General features: G+C 39.4%; 1 long non-coding RNA gene across 1 annotated transcript in view; it reads right to left on the bottom strand.

Annotated features, from left to right (window-relative positions):
- Nucleotides 1-238: 238 nt before the first annotated feature.
- The window catches only part of LOC107310116, a 54742-nt gene continuing 32710 nt past the window's right edge, over nt 239-22270 (bottom strand). The window contains exons 3-4 of the long non-coding RNA XR_001553485.2: nt 12430-12494; nt 239-661 (exon numbers count right to left, since the gene is read on the bottom strand). This is a non-coding gene — a long non-coding RNA (uncharacterized LOC107310116). The remainder of the gene's footprint in view (nt 662-12429; nt 12495-22270) is intronic.

Below are 22270 nucleotides of genomic sequence, written 5' to 3'. Positions count from 1 at the left end.
AAAGGAAAAAATAGACTCATTAATTTTGTTTTTGACTAAAATAATCACAAGAAAAGTGGACATAAATGTTCAGTGAAATGAATTTAAGTTAAAAAATATGTTGTTGTTTGTTTTTCTTTTCTTTTTTTTTCTTTTTCTTTTTCTTTTTTTTTTTTTTTTTTTTTTTTTTTTTTTTTTTTTTTTTTTTTTAAAGTCTTCTTTTAAATATTTGATGCACGGAACATAAAGTGCCCTTTGAAGTTATAAACCACCTGATGAGAAGTCTTTAGTCCCTGATCTCCAGCTCCATTTATAATATATTGTCCTAAGCTGCTTCACCTGAAAAATGATTCAAAGATAAACACGTTCACAGCATTTATTGTCATGGCCCAATACATTTAGTTGGATAAATTGGGTCAGTGTACTTTTTTATTTTCTTTCCATTCTACTATCTCAACAGGAACCTGGCCAAATTCCAAGCATGCTGCGTGCCATTCCTAGTTTCACAGGCACTGAAAAAAATAACATCAAGGAGCAAACGAACTAAGGATGGCTCAGATGACACAGCGATAGGCAGAAAATGGCTGGTGTTGCAGGGTGTCTTCCACGGAGCTTTAGGCTTTGTTATTTTGTATTTCACAATGCCAACCAAGTGCACTGGCTGTTGCAATCTGAGGTGCTGCTGCAGAGTGAAAAGAAGTAAATAAAATAAATGAAATAAAATAAAATAAAATAAAATAAAATAAAATAAAATAAAATAAAATAAAATAAAATAAAACAGCAAAAACAATAATCACAAAGGTGGAACAATGTCTGCTGCTGCAAATATACATGATGCAGTGGTGTAGGTTTAACTTGATAGCTTGATCAGTTAAGTGGCCTGCAATAATTATTTCTTCATACTTTGTGAGAAGACTATACACTAAAACCGATCATTTGGAGGTGTGAACATTTGATGAGATAAAATAGCTTGTGAAGGGGACACTGCAGCGTTGTTTTGGTGCACAGGGGAAGAGTTGCTAGGGTTATAGTCATACATCTGTGTACATCCTGAGTGTGTGCATATGTAGAGAGACACACACATTATTTTTATACAAGGGATCCTCTGAAAGTAGTGCCTCTTATTTTATTATGTTGGACCATGATGTCAGAGGTGGACATTGGTGGTAGTGTGGTAGTAGAGGCTGAACCTTCCCACCAATATTCCATTATATGTTGTTGCTATATGACAAATGGCAGCAGAGGTGCAGTCTGAGAAAATAGTGTCTGACACAGGAGTGTGTATGAAGCAAAGGTGTGCCACTGAATTCCTTCATGTGGAAAAAAAACTGCACCCACTGATGTTCATTGACGCTTGATCAAAGTTTATGGAGACCAAACAGTGAGTGGTGTGTTTCAACAGTGCTGACAGTGACATGAAAGACAAGTGACGTTCTAGACAGTTATGCACACCATGAAATGAAGTATGTCTCAATCAGCTCATCCACACAAATCAGCGGATTACAACAGGGGAACTGCGTATGGAGCTGAATATCAGCTTCAAAACATTGAAAATGTTGGTGGCAGTGTTAAAGTATTGCAGAATGTGCTCCAGGTGTGTCCCACAAATACACATATAGGAACAGAAGGAATACTGTATGCAAGTTTGTCGAGACCTATTGAACCAGTATGAGGCTGGAGGTGACAGTTTCCTGGATCGCATAATTACCAGTGACGAGATGTGATGTCTTCATGACAAACCAGAGTCAAAACATCGGCCCAGGGCATTACAACATGTGAACTCCTCACCAAAGGAAAAATTCAAGACACAGCACTCAGCTAGTAAAGTGGCATGCACTCTTTTGGAATAAAAAAGGGGTGATCTTTCTAGATATCCTGGAACTCAGACTATCCATTAACTCAATCGCTACTGCTCCATCATGACGCTGACTAAGCTGAGGGCTTGAACTTCTAGCATTAGGCCAGAGAAGCAGACAACCTTTCTCTTGCAACACAGTAACACCAGGTCCCATGCCAGTTTGAAGATCATGTAGCACATTGCCAAATGTGCTTGGCCAGATGGTTCTATCACACCTATCATACAGTCTAAATTTGGTGCCTTCTAACTTCCATGTGTTTGGGCTAATGAAAGATGGACTGCATGGGCAATATTATCCTAGCAACAATACCAATAAAGCAGCTATGGAATAATGTATCACTTACACTGGAGCAGACTTTTATGAGTGTGGCAGGAAGGCTCTTGTTCATCACTGGTGAAAACGCATAACTAATAGTGGTGACTATGTTGAGAAAGAATATTTCGTAGCTGAGAATTTGGTCTACCAACTAGAGCTATCGTTCTCTTTGTAGCTACTCTAGTTTCCATGGAAATAAATAAGAGGCATTACTTTTGGAGCAAATAATGTATTTCACATAACCAAAATTCAGTGATTTTCAGACTCATTATTATTATTATTTTTATTATTATTATTAGTTAGATGTGAGATTTACTTACACAAGAAATTGTTTTGAGTGCTCTTTCACAGCAATCTACATATACTCACATATATAGCTCCTTGAAATATACAAGTGATTTCCCAACATTTTGGGGAGTTATCTTTTCTCCTTAGTCTGTATACCTAACAGTATCACTGTAGCCTTTGAAAATTCTATTTACAAAGGGAATAGTTTTTCAAAAATAGCTGTTGTTGCTTCGATTTTTCCCCTTGTCTGGACAAAGGCACAAACCGTGGCTTTCTCTACCAGTAATGTGTTTCCAGCTACTGTTCACCAAATTAGTCGAATGACATCCTGCTCTTTGAAAGTGGGAGCAACCTTATCTTTAACTGAAGCAGCAAACAGTCCCAGGGTTTTCCTAGCCCTCCTATCAAAAGGCAAGTAACACCATTATTCTACCAAAACTGAGGCACAGAGAAATCCTTAAGTAAATCACTGACATAGCTAGGAGTAAAAACTGGGATCCTCAGTTCCAAGGCTGGTATGTACACCACTAGAAAACTCATCGCCTCCTAGCCAGTGGGAAAGGCAGCTGAATTCCCTTGGGGCATCAGGGAATCTCACAATTATTCTGTGTAATCCTACAATTATAAGACATGGGTTTCACTAAAGGCATAAGGTAATAAACCCTATTCAATATACACAGCCTGTCAAAACCAAACCACATTTGCAAAAAGGAAACCCCAGAGATCAAGGTCTGTTGTTAATGAGATAACATTAATAGTCTATTTGCACCTAGCAAAGCTATGTGAGGGAACAAATCATGGTCACACAAAGCTCATCAGCTACCACAGTCACTAGCAGAGACACACCTCTGGACACCCACAGGAGCAAAAGAAAAAATCCAGGCTAAAACCTGTATATTTTTCCAAGTAACATGGAAAATCAACCCAGGATTATTTTTCCCCATTTCTGTTTACTCTTTACTCTGGGAGTAAACGAACATCCAGTACTTCTGCTAGCATCAGGGTGTGCCTCCAGAATGGGTTGTCTGAGGTCACGTTTTTGGCAGCATTTCAAATAAAACCCTTATCTCCTGAATCCTGGAGCTCTCTTGTGGGCGAGGAACTACCATCAAGTCATAATCAAACATAAGTGATTGTAGTGAAAACACCGCATATGGAAAAGCAAGAGAGAATTGAATAGGACTTGGGACAGGTGAAAGATAAAGAGGCATTGTTGAATTAAACTTGCAGCAAGAATTCCTGACCTCTTTATGCCAAGTTGATTAAGAAGGTGAAAAGTAATGAGTAAAACAGGGAGATGATAGCTAACAGCTGATTACGGTAGAGTAAGCTCGGCACTGTGTGACTGCCCTGGAGTGCACTTGGTTGAATTTACTCATTTTAACCAGCAGCAGGATTTCTATCAGAAGCAGTTGGTAAGTCTGTAGTATGTCTGATAGTTTAGAGGGAATTTCACTCGGGTTCCTCACTAGCGTCATAGCAGAGCTTTTCCTGCTCACTTGTATAGAAACTAAGCATTACGTGACTGTATCCAGAAGAAACATAGTTACTTAAATCATGAATCCACTAGTGAAAATTTAAGCTGTAAATTAACTGGGTCACTAATATTGCAGACTGAAATCAGTTATCTGTAAAGAAATCAACGTAGTCCTCCACAATGTGACCTGCATTTTATTTCCTCAATATGCCATAAAGCACTTCATTTCTAAATGGGGTACCTGCTTAAATAACCATATTTAATGTTGCATTTTCACAAAATCCAAGAAAAGAGATGACTAAGGTTCAACATGTTCAAAAGAAGCAATGCTTCACAGTCTGTCAATTACAGCTATAACAAGGAATTTCCAAAAATAGTTACTCAGAGGTGACTGTATTTCTGTGGTGAGCAAAGTAATTTCCATTATAGCTTTTGCTTTTTGCAGAAGAGTGAGATTTCCACTGAAAGCGGAGATTTCCTCTCCTTCTTGGGTTTGGTGGTTTTTCATACAAGCACATTTTCTTACAAAATGTTCCTGGGTCACTAAAATTTCAGCAGTGCAGTCATAATTTGTTTTCAATTGTCAGTAGTTATGGAGAAATTTCAGGATAGCTTTTTGGTGTTCTTTTGAGTTACAGATATGTTGCAAGGAATCAGACACACGATTTAACATATGTTTGATACTGCAGACAGTTTTGAGCTTAGCAGTAAGCATGTGGCTGGTCTAATTTAGAGGAATTATAAAATTAGATAAGAGCATTTGCAGTCTGGGGTAAGAGATTTGTTTTTAGGCTCACGACATTTGAAGAATCCAATGGATTTTTTTAATTTTAAAGGTAATTTACTTCATTCTGTTGCATTGACTGGCTCACACCAACTACTTCTGAAGTATCCAGAATGTGTGTCTGCACAGGACCATAACCTCGGCTCTCTAATTCCTGTGGGTAATGTCACAGCAGTAGACACGTTGCCAGAAGTGAGCCACAGACATGACAGCAGCAGGACCTGTATTTTACACTTTGTTCCCTGACATACCTGACCAGACACGTCATTTTGGTAACACTGCCTCTGATTAGATATAAACTGTCTGATGTTCCTATAGGAAACAGGATTGGCTTCTGCATTAAACCATTGCCCTCTATTAAATATCTAAGCCATTAAGTGGTCTATGCTTATCCTTCATAGCATCTTTGCTGCCTTAATGTTTTCTGAGAAATCTTCCACTGACTTCAAAGGGATCTGTATTTTATTCTACATATTTAAAATTATCTATTGCATACTTGATATTTTTAGTGCAGGAAGCAGTGACGACATACGCTGCCAGTACTACACAGATAACTTTAGCTTAACCAGTCGTATGGGGCAGTAGTCTACCTTAGAAAATTTTATAGGCTGTGTCAAATAAAGACATGTTTTTAATTAAAGAATCCTGTTATTAACTTCTTCTTCTTTTTTTTTTTTTTTTTTTCCTTTTTGCCCATAGAATGTTTGCTTAGATGAGAACTCAGAACACTTTACCTTGGCCTTTTACAAACAGGTATTTTAACAGAATAAAAGGGTTTCATCACAAGACATGTGGAATTGGGACTTACTATTTAGTATAGCTTTCATTTGTGAAATGGAGCTTAGCCATGAAAAGGCAGGCATAATGCACTATTTTTGACAGAAAGATATGTTATCACTTTCTCTCAATGTTCAGTAGAAATGACAAGGTGAAAGGGCAACTGATAGCCATTTTTACCAAAGTTTTTTCAATAATGTTTTATCTTAGAAATGGTTTTCTTCTAAAAGGGAAGTCCAGAAAAACACTATACAGATTTTGAACCTTGTCCTGCACTACAGTGAACTGACATCTACGTTAAATGCAAACATTAATAGATGTCATTTATTGTATTTTGCATGAAACTTCTGTACCTTTCTGATTTTACCAGTTTTAGTTACTACTTCTTCAGAGGCATTGGGCATGAGTGCTGCTGGTGTACAGGGGGGGCAGTGCATTGCTGCTGAGCTGAAGTTCTATTTCACACTGTGACAGCATTGCCCACCCTTTCTGTTTCATTAAACACAACATCCCCTTCTTCCTGGCATGAAGTTCACAGAATTGCAGAATTGCAGGGGTTGGAAGGGACCTCTGGAGATCATCGAGTCCAACCCCCCTGCCAAAGCAGGTTCTCTACACCAGGTCACACAGGTAGGCATCCAGGCAGGTCTTGATTATCTCCAGAGAAGGAGACTCCACAACCCCCCTGAGCAGGGGTGGGGTTCACTAATGAATAGGGTTTAATGAAAGGTCCAAAACTTCTTTTACTCATCAAACACTTTTTCATCAATTACCACTTCATGGGGAGAGAAAAAAACAAACAAGAACAATGACAAACAAACAAACAACAACAACAACAAAAAACAGTCTAGGCTTTTACTCTAACTCACATTTAAAAAATGCTTCAGGAAAGTTAAAAATGTCATGAGTTAATCTATAATAAACCCACAGCCTTGTATCTGACAAGGCAAGATAACTCACTGTGATAAGTGAAAAACCCCAACCAGCATGCTCAAAAAAACGTGCCTGCTAAAAGAACATCAAATTTTCACCACATGCTTACACTGCATTGCATATTTTTTCTTCTGCCTCCAAATGTTTAAATTCTCTGGATTCCCTTCACCTTTTTCTGCATGGTATTTTTCCCAGATCATTTTCTTCAGCAAACTCTCCTTCACTGTAACACCTGCACTAGCACAAAGAAAGGAGCAGCACAGGCATAGGAAAAAAAAAATGGTAAAGAGCATTTCCCCAACAGAAATATCTGTCTGAGCCAGATTGAGTGATTGCCCGATAAAGAAAATACTTGTAAAACATCCAGATACAAGCTTCTCAGGTTTTTCATGATGTCAGAAGCAGACACTGGATCTTCAGATTGGGGTAAAAGTGCATTAAAATACAGTTACTCCATTTAACACAAGTAGTGCTAACATGTTTCTAGCTGGTAATGTATTTCTTTCCTAGTAAAGCCTAATAATTTTGGCATGAAGAGACTGACCTAAATATAGCTGCTGAAATTCAATAATGTTCATGTTTAGAAATTAAGTTTCCCATTGGGTTTGCTAGGCGGCTGAAATACAAGCTCAAAGTAAATGCAGCGTGTGTGCCAGTTTCAGCTCGGTTTTCTCCCTGGACTCCCACTGGCAAACCCTGTAGCAAAGCCAATTTGTTGGGTTCTTCCCCCCGGTCAGCGCTGCAACTGGCAAGCCAAAGGGATGTATAGCATAATACCAAGGAAAGGCCAAGAAGAACGAAACCCTCGTGTCACAGAGAGAATGGTTTTATAAAATATATATTTAGAGAAAACTGAATCTGGATACTTTAGCATTCGTCACACAGATGAATCACCTAAAGATACAGACGGTCCGTTTATCAGCTGGAATATAGAGCTGAACTGATTTTCGTACACAAGGGTAGACTTTGTAATAAGTCCTGGTACACCTAGTTAGGTAACACAGCTCCTGCCTGAATACAGGGCTCTGCTGCATGAGATGCTCTGTCTGGGCTTATGTAAACAGAGAAGGATTACAGAATTTGATAGATCTCCTTCTTTTTTTTCCTTTTTTTTTTTTTTTTTTTTTTTTTTAATAGCATTACTGGAACCTTCCCGAGAGTGTGGAAAGAGCATTTGTTGGAGAACAAGCCTCATTAAAATAAATGACGTTGTTGCTACTTCCTCAGATAACTTTGCTCCTGTTTCTGTGGAGGTAGACTGGTGCTATTACTGGGAAACTGTCTCTGTTGCCAGTTCTGTGGTGGAGGAAAGGCATTCTAAATTTAAAAATCCTTTTCTATTGATCCGTGTTTATCACATAATACTACTCCGGCTTGTATTAAACAGCAGAGATACATTTTCATCCCTATGAAGGGAATTAAATGCCCAATTCTTATTATTGCTAATAGTTGTGTGCCTAATGCCCAGTGTGCCCTGCTGCAAACATACCCCCTTAATTGCCTAATGTGCAGTCTTGAGAGAAGCAGATTATTCAGCTTTACATTTCTGTATTTGCAAATATACCGAGGAACCAGTGGCTGCAGCACAAAGAACAGATTTGTCAATTTGTTTATTTTCAAAACAGGACAGCACGGGGACCTTGTTCTAGCAACATTTGGCTATAGCACTGTGAAAATCTAAAAAAAGGAAATATTTTAACATATGGATTTCTACAGTGTGGGAAGGCTTTGCTTTGCATTCAGGACTCCTTCCAATTAAACTGAATGTTAGCTCAGCCCATTTAAAATGCATATAAACTGTACTTATGGTTTTCCAGTTATGCTTACCCTCCTTCTGAAAGATACCACAAAGGGCATCACCAGGATTGCAGCAATGTTTTAACCCTGAAGTTTATAGCTGGGTGAAAATATAGATCCCTAAAGACAGTACTTAATCGCTGCTTTTCAAAACAGCTGAGGGAGATGAAGTGAAACATGTACATTCTGAGCAATGATTGTAGCATTTAGGCATTACACCAGGATGAAAACAGTTTTGATCATGTTTAGTAGTCCACAAAGAGCTTCATTAACTTCAGTAGAACTAAGCCTTGTGTCATGTTAGTTCCCACAACAGCAATATGAGAATTTAGCTGTATTAAGCAAAACATAATGTTAAGAACTGTACATTTCCAAACACACTCCGTGGTTGGAATAATTTTGAAAAATTCACATATTTGGTTTCAGAGTGACTGTATTTATTTTGGAATCCAAAGTTCATTGGAGTCAGTAATGTAATAAGTCACTGCACCCATGTTAGAACCTCATGGTTGAAATTCTGTTGTGAAATAATAAGGACACACCAAACAGGTTTATCACAGAAGTTGTCATGAGATTCATTTAGTGCAGATCAATCTGTCCATATTATCTCTATTCACACATTCACCTCCATTGTGAGAGGAAAAAGATGCACAGCCCAGAAGAACATATAAACAAAAACTTAAATCCCTTTTCCTGTGCTTTGACAAAAGCAAAACTATTTCCTCCCAGAGAAGCCACAGAGGAGTAGGTATATAATGGAAGAAGTGCACATCAGGCAGAATTCTCAAGGGTATCATGGCTGACGTCACTTCCACAGAGCCAAGAAGAGATATATGCCAAAACTTTTGGTGTCTCAAAACTGAGCAATCTTTCCATGCTTTCGTGTGGGAGGCTGTTTTGTACAGGAAGCCCCTCTGCATTCCTCAAACCATGGAGAAACCATGCTCTGCAGTCTTTGGCTGTGCTCTCTTGGCTGTTGCTCCTGGGGTTCACCCGCACATTATAAGATCTTCCCTGCAGCATCACTGTGTGCAGACGCCATCATCAGCTAGAGTGATTAGCTGCCTCATGCCATCAGGGCTGTGTCAGGCCTAAGGTTTTCTACCCTCACACCTCCCATTTGGGTGAATATTACTCTCGTCTCTCAGATGGGGCGAGAGCATACTGAGAAATAAACCTCTTTACTCTGCCATATCCCTGTAAGTGAGATATCCTCATTAGCAACTGCATGAGCCAGTCAGTCAAAGTTTTCCCAAATGCTTCTTAGTATCAGCTAAGTCGCATAATATTAATACCACTGCTGTCTGCTACATCTCTATGGGATTTTAGTAAAGACAGACTGTTATTAAAAGAGATAGTGTGGCTTTCCCTTCATTTGTTCTTACACTATCCTGTTACACATGAAGCAGTCCTTCAAGCACAGCTCTGCAGGACCCGGCATTCACAGCCATGCTCCATCCAGCCTCTGGAAAGCCAGCTGGGTGCCTGCAGGGCAGTGTAATGGTACCGGGAGCCCTTCCAGGTCGTTAGCTACAAACCAGATCTAGCTGGCGCCAGCCAAAAGTGGTACCACTGCCGCTAGTGAGTTGGCACTTTTCTCTCCACTGTCCACAGAAGAAAAATCATTATCCCCGCTGGCACACATTAGAGCCATTACTGCCCTTCTCGTTATGAAGTCCCAGGATTGCTAGGTCTCCTAAAACTTGTGCACTACTGAAGAATCCCACTGCTTTATGGGATGGTGGTAGCCAGAGGCGAATTACATGAGGAGAAGGGGAAGCACAAGATAAAACAACACATCTCCACGTGAAAATAGATTTATTCCCTCACGTGGGCAGGAGTGAGCAGACCCAAACCTGCATGAGCAAAAGCTGAAGACTCGTCTAAGATCCCCATGCTACTCTACCTCCAACAGGATACAAAATGATAATTTATCCAAACATTGAGACAGAGCTCCTCCGCTAGCGTAAACAGGAGTTTACCCATTGGCTCTGGCCCTCCTGAGAACAAACTCCCTTTGACTGATAAGTGATTCCGAGGATAAGGCACTATTGTTGGGCTGTTTCTAAGAGCTGGCCTTCATAAACTAATCCTTTCATGGGTGCCATAGGCACCACATTCTTAAAGCACTAAATTCACTCAAGAAATCCCACAATTAGGGAAGCAAATTGACTCACCATTTTTTGTCATAAAGATTTTATTTTACTAACCTATATTCAAGGAGTGCAAATTGAGTTGCAATAAGATTAACAGTGCACAAATAGGTGAAACAGAGGTGGGGCTACCCAATGCATTTTTGAATCAAATCTACAAAGAAATTCCACGTGCTCAAGGGCAATTACAGTCATGCAACTGTAGGTGACTGAAACCCATGACTAATAAAAATTAAATTGGACCAAAATTAATCATATGCAGCAGGAATTATTTGATTCAACCAGATTAGTTGCTAAAATGCCTCTAGAGAGTTGGATTAGCAGAAGATATACCCTTCTATCTCAAGGCTCAGGGAGCAATATCTTACAAAGGCAAATTAACAATAGAATACATTAGCTAGTCCTCTCTTGATCTCTGGAATGAAGAAGAAAGTGGGAGAAAACATGACTGTGTGTGCCGGGCAGTTGCTGCACTTTCAGTTCTTTCATCAGACTTACTGCAGCACACACAGCAGCAAGCAACAAGTGGTTACTGTAGTACCCCCAGTTTTGCATTATTTTACAGTAACAACTGGACAGTCAAGACAAGCTCCTGGCATTCAAGACAAGAATGGTTAATCCAACTTTAGATCAAGGAGACGGTATAAAACTAGCTATCTTTTCAGATTACCTCCAGCCTTCTCTTTCACCATCTGAGTAAGCGGCGATCTAGCAGACTCACGGGTTGGTATGTGCCAAAGGCCTTTCTGAATTGTTGTTTTTTGTTTTTGTTTTCACATGACATTGTTGAGTTTACATGAAATTCAGGCATATTACCCATTGTATTCCATATTTATTAGCAGGTTTAATTAAACTTGACAAGTCCCTCTTCACATTGGGTGATGTGTTCATCTCATGGCTATGGAGCTTTGCTCAACTGGGCTGGAAACCTGTTCCCTGACATCTGGGAAAGCTGATGTTCTTCCAGATTCCCAACTAACATGGAGCAGATGCAGTACCATGGCACCCTTCCAGTGTGCCCGGGAATGCTGCGGGTGGTTTAAGGGTTGCATTATTTTTAGTTCCTGTCAATGAAAGAGTCCCATCTATTCTGCTGTACTGATGTATTATAGCAAACCAGAAGGCCTAGTCATAAAAGAAAAGAAAAAAGAAGAAGAAAAAAGAAGCAACCAACCAGGAAAGCCTTCACAGTTATCTCAGAAGTTAGATAGGGTTAACCATTGCATACCTAGGTCCAGGGATCCCTGGCAAAGATACACAGCTGGATCTCCACCAGAGTAAGTGACTCTGTCCCCCAGCTACCTTCTAAACATGGGAAAAACAGAATTATGTTATCCCATGGTTTGGTCTGAATTCCTTGTGTTTATTTATAGGAACTCCCACTGCCCCGCTTTGTCTTCTAAATAAATAATTGCATAGAATAATTTCCTCTACTAGAAAACATTATGGTTCTGATAATTCTTGGAGTGGTCTGTACCCATCAGTCATTCAACTGTTCAGCTGTCCCATGGAGCTAATCAGCTACAGGGAAAAAAGAAAAAAAAAAAAAAAAAAAAAAAAAAAAAAAGACATATTTTCTTTAAGGCTGAGCTGCCAAGATGAAAACTTTGCTATAAATAGGCAAAATATGCATATAGTTTTCTCGACAGCTGGACCTAGCACTGCATAGAAAATTCTCCAGCACCTCATGTAGACTAAAACTACAACACCATTATGACTTTTCAGCTCACTAAAAACTTTCAGTCCACTCACCCATACAACAATAACATTGGTACCATAACCCTTTCACTTTCCCTCGCAGGGCAAATAAAAATAAACCCTGCAGTTCTCAAATGCTGGTTAGGAACTCTAATGAAACTGTTTTGTAATGTAGCTGGTTAGGTTGCACAGTGGCTGGTCACTATGCTAGAAGCTGTTTTTAAATTTGATCCTAACATGGATTGACTGAATTCACCCAGAATATGGACAGGGCCTCATTTATCTGCTCTGATTTACAGTAAATAGAAGGAATTCAGATTGTATTTATATAACTCCCTGAAGACACACAGTGTACATAAATTCACTCACCTGCTCCTGTTCACTTTTATAAACCCAGGCATGGCTGATTTCTCTGAGAATACATGTTGGAAAGCCTGGGGAAGAAAACAGAAGAACTGATACGTATGGATTATTTTTTAGTGTTGGGAAGGGATTCAGCTCAAGCAACAAACACTTTTATATTTATGAACAGTCTTATTAAGCAGATTTCATGACATTAAGAAAGCTTTATTATTATAGATTTCCTTGAAATTGCTATTGAATCAAATATAGCTGCAAAGCCTTCAGTGTGTTTGGTACTTATGCTTGAATCATCTTTTACATTTTTCATAAGTCGCAATCCAAAGAGAGTAAAAAATATGAAGTCCATATTTAAAAATTATGTCAAGGGCATCACTCTGCAATTAAACTCATCTTTTCTTAATAATCTTCCTATGTAGATCAAAATATGTCTAGTGTGAGCATGAGCTCTGTCTTTTCCCATTATGGCAATTTCTAGACAAGGATTTTAAGACTTCAGATTTCACACTTGAAATACATTTATAGTGCTGATGGTACCCAGCACTATTCACAGAGAATCACAGGGAAATGTAAGTTGGAAGACTACGTTCACATTTGGTTGGGTTGCTCAGGACCTTTTCCAGTCAAGCCCTGGGAATCTCCAAGGAGAAATATTTCACATCATCATTAGGGTCTGTTTTAAGGCCAAAATAGTGAAAGATTCTTCTCCTGTGCCTTGTTGCACAGTGCTTTAGATATCTTAGCATTTTGGTCTTCTGCCTGCACTGCCGTAGACTGCCTTTTGACCCAACTCCACAACTTTTCACCCAAGCTGCAAGAGCAGTTTGCCAGAGCTTCTGACACTGTATCTCCTACTTGTTACTCTCACACTGATTTTTCAAGCTGTTTCTCTCATGCACCCACAACCCTCAACATCATCGCTGTGGTAGGTTCTCATGAGAAGTGACTGCTGCTAATGTGAAAATCACCCCCTTCTTTCTCCCTTTTCCTCTTCAGTTGTAGTTTTTAGGTTACATTAGGGGACCAGCAACGCGCATGCAGAAATCACTACCAAGGTGCGTGAGGCACCTGCCCCATAACAAAAAGTGCTGCAGCCAGTGCTAACAGTATTATCAGTGGGAACAACCAGCAAGAAGCTTGTGCAAGAGCTGGTGAGAACTACTGTGGGAAAACTACCATGGGGAAACCCTGCTGTGGAGGACAAGGAGGATGTTCATTTGGAAATGCTCATCATTTCCTTTCCCAGCTGGTCTGCAAGCAGTTTCCCCTGTAACTTCTTCCTGTCTATTCCTCTTCCTTTGCTCTTTTCTTATATTTTTCCCAAAAAGTAGTTTTCAGAAGGAAAGTTGATAAACACCATCACCTACGGATGGACATTGCTAATATGTTTTTATGTAATGTGAACACATCTCAACACCCTTTGTGAACAGCATGGTAAGGGTTTCTCTTTCTGCAGCTTGTCAGTGCTCTCATCCTCTTTCTGTACACATCAGAGAGGAGTCATGCTCTGTGCTCTCTGTAACCCTTCTTCGGGCAATAGAAGACTGCAATTAGGCACACACATACAAAAAACCCTTTGACTTTCCTCATATGTCACATTCTCCAGTCCCCTCAGTATCATCACAGCCCTCCTGTGGACTCCTTCCCATCTGTCGACAACTCTTTTTAGGTGCCCCTTGACCAGGCACAGCAATCCAAGTGTGGCTTGTGAGCACTAAGAAGAGGGGAAAATCACCTTGTTTAACCTGCTGGATACTCCCTTGCCCAGGAAGTGGCTAGCTTTCATCCCAACAAGGATACACTGGTGGCTTATTAACCACTACCATGCTAAAAGAGTATTCCAAAAGCTTTGCTAAATGCGAGGCAAACAACATCCACTGCTTTCTACTTAGCCACAGAGTCAGGAATTTCACCACAGAAAGCAGTCAGGCTCGTCAGGAATAATTTGCCTTTAGTAAACTCATTCTGGCTGTTCCTATCTTCTTCATGGTGCCCTTAAATCAACCAGACTTCAACAAAAAACAGCTGAGATTCTGCCTTTTCTACAGTTTACTTTCTAGCCTGTGTAGCCTCAACAATACTGAGAAAACAATAAAGATCTTAAAAAAAAAAAAAAAGTAATAACTTTTTAAAATTTGCACCAAGAGTTTTCCAGAGGTTGTATGGCACTGCGCTTTCATAGAAAAGACACCTTCAATTCCACCTCTTAAAACAGTGGGCCTGTATTCTGTAAAGCAGGAATGCTCTTATTTCCGAGCCTCAGATAACAAAGCGAGTGAAATTTTAAGGGTTATATCCCCCCTTGTTTACATCAAGGGGTGTCCTTTAGATTCAGTGTAACTACTAGCTTATGCCAAAGGAGGATCTGGGCTCAGTTTTCTATTTCCAGCTGGATTTTGCTCATGTGAATGTAACAGTTCATTTGGAACATATGGAAGAGGTGGGGGAGGGAGTTCCTGCTCTCACAACTCATGCAGCTAGATTGATTTCTGCTAAAACTTAAAAAATAACTAGCACAGATCATGTGTGACAGTTCCTGTCCTGTATATCTGATATAAATTATATTGTCTAAGGAAATATGGGTTAGCATTTAGTAGTGTGTTAGTTTGGTTACACAACGCTTAACCTGCCTGGGAATACAGTTATTTCCATTTTCATAGTAATGGGATATTCTGCCCTAAGATGTGCTGAGAGAAAAGACACTAATGGGTTTTTGTGTGAACACCTGGAGGATCAATTTACACAATGGAACTGGACCAGAATTATTTGATTAAATGCAAATCATTATTGTTGTGAACAATACAAGTAGAGAGTAAACCAAAACCAAACATGAAATGATGAGATAAAAATGGGTTTTTCAGTATTTGAAACAAACAGGTCAGATCATGCATCTTCCACAGTGCCTGCTAATGTAATTTTACAGTAGAAAGGTTTCTACTGTTCTTATATCAAAAACTTTCATCTGATTGACTTGAAGAGATGTATTGCATTGGTCTCTGGGTCCAGGAGAGTGTAGCTAACTCTTATTTACCTTCATAATTTCCCAATGAAATCAACTAAGAGCATAAACACTGTACAGTTTGTTGAATATGAATAGCGACAAATGGTTGAGCTGGGAACTTCTTCTCCGGGAACAGGAAGAAAGGGTATATCACAACTGAAAAAAGGAGAGGACATCTCAAATTTCACAGACCTTGCCTGGCTGTGGCACACTCCCATGAAGAAGAGAGGATACCTAGACAGGCTATTTGGCTGGAACTAGAAAGGAGCATATAATTTAACAGCAAAAACATTGCAAGTTATCAAAACCAAACCAAAACAACAACTACTACCAAAACTCAACTCAAAACCAAAAACAAGCAAGAACAACAAAAAACAAACAGTGAGAACATGAGTTAAATGCTTATAAATACCCATTTCCTGTAACAGAGCTGTGATGCAGTCATAAAGCTGCTTGCTTCTGTCTTTTACAGTATTTTCATAGCATTTCCAAGGGCAGGAAGGAAGGGAAGAGAAGTGCTGAAGTGACACTATGCCCTCAAGTTTCTATACAGCTCTATGCTTGATTCTCTGAAGTGGAGCACTTGAACTGGGAAGGTGCAAGACACGGCTCCCCTCTGTTAACGTTTGCATTTGTAAAAAACACAAGAAGTGACTACCTCAGGAAACATTTCTTCCTTTTTTCCTTATTTCTAAGTGCTCACAATCTAGATTTAGGAGCCTATTTAGACACTAAAAAAGTTTTAAGATGTCAGATTTCATGCCCAGCTCAAATGCTTTTGTTTTGAGGTAATATGTTTAGCTGGGTCAAACATATCCCTGAAGTAATCTGATCTATTGTGCTTACTGTCTGCTTAACTTTTATTTTCTGATTATTTCTTCTCTGGTTTACCTTTGTTTTTCTACCCTGTGGCAAATAAACAATGCTTTTATTGAAGATAGTGGGAATTGAATGTGAAGACTCGTATGTATTACTCACCAAGGGTGCCTTAGAGGAAAAGGAACTACCTTACTTTTTCTCTCCTCTCACCAGCCACTCTTGTAATAGCACAGTGTTGTTATTATCATGGCATGACTCAGAGAAACAGCCAAAGAGTCATTTTAGCAGACAGGATAAACAACTTCTGAGGAACTTGGGCCCTATTTCTGTCTTTTACACATCCTTTTCAACCCCTTGCTGGGCTTTTACCAGATGCTCTTTTCAAATCTCATGAGTTATGGGTCTCCGTGTATAAGAGGCAGCTCAAAATTCACTGCTATCTTCTTTCTCCAGGGAACTCTGGAACAAATAAGATTCAAAGACAACATTCAGCCAGACAGACATTAGTTTGGGGTTGGCTTGATATTTGGCTTGAGGGCTGAACCAATTCTTGCTGTATCCCCTGCTAAGCCAGGTTGTTCATCTCTCATTTCATACTCTAGGTGCTTTACAGTACTGTGGTATGCACTGCTTCCTGTCAAGCTGATATGAAAAGACTTTCATATCTGAAAAACATTCAGATACAAAATAACCAGGGAATTTGGAAGACGGAAAAATTCCAGCTTTACAAATATTCTCCCAGAAGGATCTGCTGCTAAATTGAGATCTATTTGTTTATCACTTTTAACTCTCTCTGGGAGACACAGCACTGGGACAATGAGCCATACAGATAATGAGTGGGGAGGAAGAAATGTTGTATGAAATATCCCCAGCTTCAGGGGATGTAATCTCTCTCACCATATTTATTTATTTCTTTTAACCATATTTGTCATACCAAAGGCTATGACTTAAAGTGCTCTGGATTTCCAGCCCTTAGGAGATTACCTTTAATAATAACAATAATAATTATTATTAAGTTATTCTATGAGCAGCGGGACTAATAAAGCCAGATTCCTGATGAATTTGTGTTCTTATTCCCTCACATCCATCTCTCTGCAGGTACCTCTGGGCAATCTGTCTTTTATGATCCTTCTAACACATCAGTGATACAAGCTATGGTTACCTTGCAACTAAGGTCAGTCAAATAAGCTTTCTACATTCCTAAGTAAATTAACACAGAAAAATTAATAATATGTATGCCATTCACCATCAGGACCTATCACACAAACAGGAAGAACAACTTGCACAGGCAAAAAATAAATGGCTAATAATCGTGGGTTTATAAAGTCTCTATCTGCTTTGACCAAGCGCTGTTGTGTTTTAAACATTCTCGGCTGCTGGGACCTATACTGCTGCTCTGTTGTTGGTGAAACCGAAAGCAGCAATGTACGAAAGTACCACTTCAGGGGGACAAAACCAGTAATAATGGGATACAGTCTAATTCCTGTTAACCTCAGAGCCTCATCTCACTCCCATGAGGACTGATTCTGTCAACCTTGATATCTTTAATTTAGTAGAAACCAAAAGTGTTTAGCTAGGCCAGTGACAAACATATGTGTAAATACTGTATTGGGCTGATATAATTTTCTACCTGACTCAGTTTTACAGAATTAGTAGTAAATCCCGCTGTGGACATGCAGTATTTTTATAAATTGGAATTTTGCCACAGTTTAATGGTGGGAGACAGGCATCACCCATGGTTGAAAGTCACTGAGATCCAATAGCAATTAAGAAAGTAAATGTGGAAAGTCAATAGTGCCCTACTTGGGTCTCTGAATTATTTCAAAACGTAGATGTAGGCCTCTCTGTCCTCCTCAAAAACACACATCAAACAGATTTCACAGACTTGTTATAGGGTTGGAAAATCCCTATTCCCTATTCAAATTCCTTTTGGAAGTACTTTAATTTCTGTTTAGCTTCCAGTATAAGGATCTTGTGAAAGCACCCTGTAATATGCATATCTGTAATTCTCTTTTGACATTAATATTTGTATAAAACCCTCAAGATCTTTCCAAATTCAACACTAGTAATCCTAAAATACATCTGAAGTTACAGAGGACAGCAGCTAGCTCAAAGCTCAGAAATATAGTGGTATTTTAAGTGGCATTATCATTGCCTTGGGGAATGAAAACATCCTTTTTTCCACAATCAGCAGTTTCTTATCTGAAACTCTGGTGGGTAAGAATGTGGTCATGTCCTGGCATCCTTTGAATACTTAATATTATGTGGGGAGGGGTATCTGGATAATCACTCACGTCACTTTCATAAATACTGATTTCATGCTGCTTCTCCATGTGACTTTATGCATAATACTGAAACAGAGAACTTCAGCAATCAGATTGTATGGGGGGGGGGGGGGGGGGGAAGACATTTGCAAACTACTTTTTTCTTGTGATAAATCACTTCAACGTCCAGTTGCAAAAGACATTTCCCAGACCTTTCCAGATCTATTCCTTAGGCTGCAGCTTTTTAGTCTGTGATAAGAGAAAATCGTTTCCCAGTATGTCTAAGTAAGAAATTCTTCTCTCTTCATGTCTTTATGAAAAAAAAAAAATAAATAAAAAAAAAAATGCAGCAAATCTCATTGATGTTAAACTTGGAAAGGGTTAGCAGAAAAGTAGCATTGGTAGCATTAAGTTCTTTCACTTTTGTAAGATGGTGAAACAGAAATGCACAAAATGGCAGAGTCCATGATCAGGTAGCTGGTTATTACAGTTCCCTCTAAAGAGCCCAACATAAAAACAATGTTTTTATGAACTGACTGTCCATAATCATAGCTCAGTGCAATTAGGAATATCTCTGTTCAGGCAGCAAGCCAGCTGCAGTTGGCTTAGTAAAGTGCAACTGCTCCTAAGTAACCATTAACACACTCCAGAGTGTGCCTTTGTCAGCCATCACATACTTACAGTGTAGCAGAAGTGCTTTTATATGGGAGTATTTCTGAACACTGTTCAGAGAACAGAGAAGGGCAGAAAAGCTGTGAAGGGTCTAGAGCGCAAGCCTTATGAGAAGTGGCTGAGGGAGCTGGGACTGTTCAGCCTGGAGAAGAGAAGGCTTGGAGGTGACCTTTTCATGGTCTACAACTCCCTGACAGCAAGTTATGGTGAGGTGGGAGTTGATCTCCTGTGTAATTTGCAATAGGACGAGAGGGAATGACCTCAAGTTGAGCCAGGGAAGATTTAGGTTGGATTTTAGATTGGATCTCCGAGGGTGTGGTCAGCCACTGGTGGAGTCCCCGTCCCTGGAGGTACTGAAGAAACATTTAGGTGTTGTACTGAGGGACATGGTTTAGTGGGAAATATTGGTGATAGGTGAACAGTTGGACTGGATGATCTCAGAGATCTTTTCCAGCCTTGGAGATTTTATGATTCTATGAGTGTTTGAGAATAAAACTGTATAGCTGGACTTGCTTGTGTAAATCCAGTGTAGGTGGGCAGCAGTGCACATGAGTATTCTGCTCCTGCTTTTTCAAGCTGGGCCACAGTAAGCTGCAACAAGTATTAGAGAAGATTATTTTATGTCCCCTGAGAAGTTGTTGAAGAGATCAGGAGCACAGGTAGTGTTCTCCTTGATCCTCCTGATTAGAGGTTGACCTGGGCAGGAGGAGAACAGACCAGCTGAGTGAATGGCAGTGTGGATAGTATCATGCTCAGGTACTATAATCTTGGATGCACCTTCAAGAGACCGGGCATATTGATGTCAGATGGGATGCAACTGACCAAGAAGGAAAAGAATATACTGGGCAGCAAGCTGGCTGGGTTTATCACCAGAGCTTTAAACTAGATTCGATGGGGAAAGGAGATGTATCTCTGAGTGACAGAGAAGAACCAGGGAAGTCTGTCACTTTAAGATGCAGTGGGGGAAATCCTCAGGTCTGTCCCAGAGGAATCTGGGAAGTCTCCTCCAAGAAAATGACATGGCTTATAGCTGCAGAGAAATGATCAGCATTCTGAAATTCTCTTTCAGTTCTTCCATGATTTCACAACAGAAGCCATCATGTGATACTGAGGATTCACGAGTTCCATTATTCATGATGTGGAAGACATTTAATTGTATAAAAATGAGTAGCTTAAGATGTAAGGTCATCCAAATAAAAATTCCTACAGCACTGTAGCTGGAATACTGTTTACACTTTATTTTAGAGACTAGCAGATTTTCATTATTTCATTTAAAGATTCTATGACAGCATTTTAACCTCTGTCACAGTAATATTTGTTTTTTATAAAATTATAAATAATGCTTTCCTGAATTTCTTTGTAAAATCCAGAAACAATGTGATCTCATAATGAGGTTGTTTTATGTTTTGACTTTTTTTAATTGTTATTCTATTATCTATTTGATATGCTTGTCATAGTCCATTTCTCTTACTGCAGTCTCCTGGTAGTAATAACTCTTGCTACTTCTAGTAAGTACAACCTACTATTTAACAGAAGTTAGCACTCCCTGGACAGTTTTCGCTCAAATATTCCTATTATACTTTCCTTTTAAGTTAAGGTAGGGCACTGGAGACTACATGGATAATTTCTTGCGTAAGTCTCCCATTTAACCAAAAAATGAGTTTGAAAATCATCGAATTTTGGTTATGTGAAATACAGATTACTGCGAAAGTAACACCTCCTATTACTTTCTATGAAAACAACAACAGATATAAAGAGCACAATAACACTCTTTGATAGAGCAAAATCTCAAGAGCAAAACACTGTTTTCCAATGCAGTCACTACCATTAGCTACGCATTATCACCAGTGATGATCAAGAGCCTGCATGCACCAGCAGAGGTGATCCACTGTCACTATTGCCACTGCTGAAACGCATCACCCATCACACTGTCCTCACAGCCACTGTTTGGTCTCCATAAGCAAGAGTCAATGAATGTCAGTGGATGCAACCTTTTTCACATGGAGGAATTCAGTGACATACATTTGCTTCACACACGCTTCCATATCAGATGCCATTTTTTCAGACTGATTCTCTGCTGCCAGCTGTCACATAGCAACAAAACGTAATTGAATGTTATTAGGAAGGTTCATTCTCATCACCAGCATCCACCTCTGACACTGTGGGCCAACACAATAAATTAGTAGGCATTACTTTCAGAGAGAACCTTGTATTTCTGTATAAGCTCTGCTTCAATCCCATTTGCTTTCATCCTTCCATCCCATCCTCATTCTGTCTGTTGTTTCAGCAAGACTGAGAAGTCTGTGGTGTCAGGACATTTCTTCTGTGCTTGTTCAATAAAGAGAAGTGGGCTTCTATCCCAGCTGAAATCTCTGGACACTGTTTTAAACCATGAAATGCTTTTGGATATGGGCCCAAAATAGATAGCAGAGTGCACAAGTCTGTAATAGCCTAGTTCTGCCTTGTTCTTTTTCACACAAAGCAGTTTCCTTGACAAGAGATCTGATAATTATTGGAGGAACTGCCTCTTCCACTCTCAGCCCCCAGGAACCATTATCTTAATTCCAGTTAAGCTAGCATCAGTACAGAAAATTCCCACAAAAATCAACCATGTCAAGATGTCCACCCTTCCCCACATGGAGCTGCAGCCATGTAAATCGAGTCTGAGCTATTGTGTAAATCACTTCAGCATTTCACCCATGCTTCAGGTCCACTCAACATCTCTAAAAGCATGACATGTATAAAACATATTCAGCATGTGAAATCACAATCTGTTCATAAGAGGTGGATTTTAAAACATGGCAATGTGGAGTTTTTCCTCTCACGAGCCGATAAATAACAGCTGACGACTTGTATCTAGAATGAAAGATATATGAAAAAAGTGAAGACTACAGTCATTTGGCAGATCTCGATTCACAGAGATATTTGGTGATTAGTTTTTCCAACAAGCATAAGAAACTGGTTAGCAGCTTGCCTATTTATGCTTCCATGTTCCATATTTGCAGGAAAAGAACAGACCCAGATACAGCACTATTACATGGTTAATTCTGACAATACAATATGTAATGAATGAAAGAACTTGTTACCAAGGAGA

This window comes from Coturnix japonica, chromosome 2 (genome assembly GCF_001577835.2).
Source record: "Coturnix japonica isolate 7356 chromosome 2, Coturnix japonica 2.1, whole genome shotgun sequence".
NCBI classification, from domain to species: domain Eukaryota; kingdom Metazoa; phylum Chordata; class Aves; order Galliformes; family Phasianidae; genus Coturnix; species Coturnix japonica.
The sequence above is the reverse complement of the archived record's forward strand: the minus strand, read 5'-3'. Positions and strand labels throughout refer to the sequence as shown.